Source organism: Otolemur garnettii, unplaced genomic scaffold (genome assembly GCF_000181295.1).
Source record: "Otolemur garnettii isolate 467f Iridium unplaced genomic scaffold, OtoGar3 scaffold00039, whole genome shotgun sequence".
NCBI lineage: Eukaryota > Metazoa > Chordata > Mammalia > Primates > Galagidae > Otolemur > Otolemur garnettii.
In genome coordinates, this window is record NW_003852434.1 from 996,269 (window position 1) to 1,002,482 (window position 6,214).

A 6,214-nucleotide genomic window follows, 5' to 3' on the forward strand; every position below is an offset into this window, starting at 1 on the left:
CTTGCCCTTTTCTTCAGAGTAAGACACTATGTCTATATTGCGGTGCCCTGGAAGTTGCTTTAGAGGGAGACTCTATGTCTTCTAAAGCCATCTTCTATACTTGAAAATATATACTGGAACAAAGGCAGTAAATGTATCAACTTCTAAGATATTCGGGAATATAAGAGACCAATGGCGGATTGTGTCTCAATATTTGGCCTATCTCTAATCTATTATTGGGATTGGTGAATAGATTACCATATATTCATTAAACAAAATTTATCCTATGGCTGTATGGGGTATATATGGGAAGTAGCACAGAAATTAATTAAAGGATGTCCTTGCCTTCAAGAACTTATAAACTAGTAGAGAATGATATGATATGTGTGTTATTTCTATACAGATATTGTAATTCAAATAAAATGTTTAAAATGCAGCAAAACTGAGCTGACTTGTGCATCAACTAGTTGAGTTTGAGCAAAGGCCCTTGGCCTCTTCATCTATCTGATCCTTAGTTTTCCTAACTGTAAAAGGATAATAATGATGATAATAACACTGTATCTGATTGAGTAATGTCCTTTCAAAATTCAGGGCTCTCTAGAACTACAGAATTTGACCTTACTTGGAAATAGGGTTTTCTTGATATGTTAATAAAGTTAATATGAAGTTCTAATGTCTCAGGGAGTATCCTTAATCTAAAGACTGATACCTTTATAAGAGAAAAGGTAATGAAATTTGGGTACAGAGACAGAGCCACACAGGGGAAGATAGGCATGTGAAGATGGAGACACAAAGTGAAGTTATGCAGCCACAAGCCAAGGAATGCCACGGATTGCTCACCACAGGCTCAGAGGAGACAAGGAAGGTTGCTCTTCTAGAGACTTTGGAGGGAGCACGGCTCTGCTAAAACCTTAATACTGGACTTCTAACCTCCAGAACTGTGAGAGAAGAGGTTTCTGTTGTTTTAAGATACCCCGTTTGTGGCAGTCTGTTACAGCAGCCCTAGAAAACTAATGCAACTACCTATAGGCCCCCTCATGGGTTTTTATGATATATGTATAGATGACGTAATGTATATGACAGTGTTTGAAAAGTACTACCCATTGCTTAATCTCAATTCTTGCCAGTCCGCCGTTGATAATGAGTCTTTTTTTTTTTTTGCAGTTTTTGGCTGGGGCCAGGTTTGAACCTGCCATCTCCAGTATATGGGGCCAGCGCCCTACTCCTTGAGCCACAGGCACCACCCCGATAATGAGTCTTAAGGTAGGATGTATTCCTTTAGCTACACTTCTAAATAATAGTCTGAATATTTCTTCTAAAAAGAAAAAAGGAAATGAGGTGAGATGTATGGGCAAAGAACTACATCAAACATTCAGTTGATTGGGGTGTTTGTGTGTGCCTTTGGGCTTAGGTTACACCAGAATGCACTTCAGGAGGGCCTTGGTGCCTAGGCCAATATATAGCAGTGCTTTTCTTTACCTGTATTCTGTACCAAGGAAAGATAAGGCAAAAGAGAAGAAGAGAAATCAAACACAATTTATATTAGTACAGCAGCCTAAGTTAGAAAAGGTAGTTAAGAGAAAAATAGGCTTGCTACCTGAATTATAGAACTGAACAAACTTACCTACTCATTCCCCCTTAGCACTGAACTGAAACTGGGCTCTCTACAGGGCCCACAGGTAATGTTTAGGTAAGGGCCCTGGCTAGGGAGTCTAAGGGGTTCTTTTTGAGCTTTATGATTTAATTAAAAATATATTACAAAATCCTTTGATCCATATTGAAGATTATAGTGATTCATTGATGATTTAGAATAGAGAAGAGGTACATTTTTCATTGTTCAATTAATATTGTAAAGGGTCTTAATAATATTCAGGCATCAATCTTCCTTTCCAGGTCCCAGAACTTTCTCTATGTGTTCGTTATTGTCAAACGCATTATCCTGGATAATCTCCTACCTTGAGAAAAGGGAGCAACTCTGTTACTCTTCACAAGGCCATGACTATTCAGAATCTATTTGTATTGAAATGATACAAATCATTTCAATACAGAAGACTCAAAGGATCTTCTTGCCTCTGCAGTTCACGAATGTCATTTATTTAATGCTCTTTAGACAATTATTCACGGTTCTGCAACATCCACCATTCTTCCTGTGAGCACTGGCTTCTACGAACTCTCCCGTAGGTGGTCACTGTGTCTTGTTGATGAAGACCAAGTCTTAAAATATGTAGGAAAATGTGAATACCAATTATTTTTCTTCTCATGTTAAGTTTGCCATTCAGAATTTGATACTGTATAGTTAGAACATTACATCTTCCAATCATGTCATCTCTTGAACTTTTTAGGAAACAGTCACTAAATTTTCAGAGTGTGATTTATTTTGATGTTGACCTCACCCTGCCTCTCCCCAGAGGATTGGGGAAAGGGTATAGACAGAGCCAGAAGAACAGTGTCATTTGAATAAAAATGGCTATTCTCATCTCCAGCACTGCTGAAGACCAACTCAGGAGAACATGACTTCACCACATGGAGAATCAAGGGAGCAGAAGGGTCAGTCATCAGCATGGAGCAGTGGCATTGAAGGCCCTCAGTGAAGACAGAGGTGGTTGGTTTCTCCTGAAGGTTTGTTTGCCTGACAGGTGGCACAGTGGCTGGGGACACTCAGGACTAAAGGACACCTTTCCCTGCCTCTGCTCTCCTGGGGCTGTAGACTCAGGTGGCATCATACAGGAAACACAGACAGGTGAGGCCGCATGTAAGAGTCCAGACACAGCTCAAGCACCTATGGTGGGCAGTAATGGATGGCAGGCCCAGATCCCTGAACTGGTCCTGTGTTCATGTCAACATGATTCTGACTGCCCAGTCTTGCACAGGAAATACCTCTCTAAGCAGCAGGAAATAATCCAGTGGCTGGGCTTCTCTCCTGGACCTGACCTGACCAGAGTGATTTCTCAGATGGCAGCCGCAAACTTCCTGGGGCCATCTGGCTGACTCCATAGCCAGTGAGGCTGGGGTGTCAGAGCAGAACTTGGAAAGGGAGGGGGGACTGGCCCTGGGGCTCCTGTTTAGGCTGCCAGCTCCTTTTCTGAAAAGCATCACAGACTCCACAGTTCTTGGCACCACAAGTTATCCAATTTAAAACCACGAGAAAAAGGCTAAGTCTTGCTTCTTTCTTTCAGTGAGCTCCATTTTTATTCTGACTTGTGAGAGGAGGTAGACTTCAAACTGTAGTTTAGAGCATGGTCATACATTCCTGACGTATAGCTCCCCACTCGGTTGGAATCTAGGGCCCAGAACCCATAAACAAGGATTTACAGAAACCTCTGTTACTGTGTAGGGAGTAAATTGTGGACAATAAAAGTGAAATATACAATTCCTAGTGCCTCTTAAATGTGTAAATATGCACAGCAGCTCCATGTGTCTGCCCTAGATTAACAATATGCCGCTATGCTGTGGCACTGATACTACCACCTATATTTCAAGGCAGGATACATTAGCGCTAGACAAAGAGGAGCAGAGCTCCAGGGAACAGCCCTGGCCTGTCCCTTATGTTGCCTGCCTCATTGCCTAAGGCAGAGCAAAAGAGCAGGTGGCTGAGGACAGTGATTTGCATCACCCCACGCTGGTCCTCAGACCAACCTATCGCTTTTGTGATTCTGACTCCTTACGAAGTGAATGTCATTATTAACACCCAACACAATTCAGAGGATAAAACTAGGCCAATAATTTCAAAGCACTTAGGTTGCCGCCTGGGCAGTCACAGGATTTCAGTGATTATTAGTGTTAGCTATCTTTACTTTCATGTGGGAGATGGAATGACACTATGCTTATAACTTACATACATATGGAACTAAGGTAAAAAAAAAAAAAAAGCTATTATCTTTATAAAAAATAAAATAGCCTGAGGTGCTGAAGGAAAAACCAAGACATTGAAGCTGTGAAATTGTAACTTGACAACAGCTACCTGGACATTTCAGTCAGTTGAGTAGAGTCATTCTCCAGGGTGGTTCCTGGGGAAGCAGGATCAGTGTCACCTGGGGAATGAGTTAGGCCAATTCTCTGCTCTCCCCACCTCTCAGTGTTCTCACTGATGTACCACATCTAAAAGGAACCCAACTGGAACATTGAGCATCACTTATGAACTGAAGAAACCTGACATTGATATTTTCTTCACCTTTGGATGTTTCTTCTTCCAGAAACTAGATGTGATCACCCTGTTAAAGTTGTGATTTTTTTTCACAACACATTTCCTGTATCGTGTCTACCTTAAGGGAAGGAGTCATCATGGAACCCAATGGTATACCAGAGTCAGGTGTTTCAACTTCCGTGTTGTTCCTCTTCTCACATAATTCTCTCTAAGGAAAGGAAGATTCTCCCTCCCAGCAGTGGTGGCTCTGTGTTGATGCTGTTCCTTCTGCCCAGAATGGTATTTCTTTATACTTTACCAACATGGCATGAAATAAACATAAGAAACAAGCATTCTGACATAAAATTTTGAAATGCCTTCTCCTGAAAAAATAGTATATACCTAGTACTTATTTCACTTCAGTAAAAAGTTATCCAGTGTCTAATACATGCTCGGCATTGGACAATGCATGATGTAGAAAGAATAACGATATTTTCTCCCTATACTAGAAGAATGTGCACCCAAGTAGAGGATATGTATATCCTACATATGTTGGTTACTTTCACATTATGCCGTAGGTGTAGCAGGAGTATTCACAGTGGGGTGAATAGTAAGGCAAACTTGAGAGATCAGGAAAGGTGTTTAGGAGGAATGATGGAGAGCTGAATCTATTTTACGAAGGCTAAATATGTCTTCAAAGGACAATAAACACTCACAGGTTCCATAGATATTATGACCAGCACACTTACTCAGATGAACTCAAATTATGTTTTCAAAAGCTCACTTACTCCTTTAAATATGCCTGGGAGCCATCTTCTTGTGGCAGGCCCTTAACACTTTCATGAACTCCAAATATCACAATACAGAAATCAGCAAACCATGTTGACTTCTCTTTCTCTCTCGATTCTCACATCCAGACTGTCCTTAGGTCCACAGCATCTCCAGGGTTCCTCAAATTCGTTTTCTCCCTTTATATCCCGTTCTCAGTGCTTTGTTTTTAGCTCTCATAATTTATTTCTGGAATAGTATAATATCCTAATTGCTTTGCCAAATCTAGTTTTCGCCCCCTCCAAACATCTGCAGGATCACATCAGGGTGCTCTTTAAGCAAAACAAAACAGATGCGACGTTATCTCTTATTCAAACATTTTATCGTGCCTCTTGCATTAGAATAAAATAAAAACTGCCTCTCAGTTTTTCTGAATGTGGAGATTCCAGTTTTATATCTGCTGATCTAATCATATGATTATTCTTCTCATTGCTTTCGTTATTTAGTTTAAATTCTATAATCTTACATTCATAGGTGAGTCCTGCCATTAAGAGATGCAAGTTTGATCTCACACCCTACTTTCCCCCTGCACAATCTAAGTGCAGCAAAATCATGTTTATGTCTTAAACATATCTCATATTGAACATCATGGCTGGCATGGAACAGGTGCTTAATAATTATTGAAGCTTGAATAGTTGCATTTAAAAATTAAAGTTTTTGTTATTAATCACATTCTACGGGAATCATCCTTAGATAATTTAGTGCAGACATATAAGTTTTTACATTCTTTTTTTTTTTTTTTTTTGCAGTTTTTGGCCAGGCCTGGGTTTGAACCCACCACCTGCAGCATATGGGGCCAGTGCCTTACTCCTTTGAGCCACAGGCACCACCCCAGTTTTTACATTCTTTAAAAAATGTTTATTTACACATTCATAAAACTATCATTGGCTACCTAATAAATATGGGCTAGTTGAACAACACACTGGTGATACCTGGACCAGAGAAGCTGTGAAAATGAACATGTAATTATAGATGCTTCTTGACTTACAGCGGGATTATGTCCCAATGAAGTCATCAAAAATTAAAAATATTCTAAGTTGAAAATGCATTTAATATACCTAACCCTACCAAGCACTACAACTTAGCCTAACCTACCTTAAACAGGCTCAGAACACTTTCATTACCCTAACCTAACACTGAGCAAATCATCTACCACAAAGATGATTTTATAATAAATATCTCATGACAGAATATTTTACTGCATATTGCTATCTCAGGAAAAGATCAAAATCCAAAATCTGTAGTATGACCTTTACTGAATGGACACTACTTTCACATTACTAC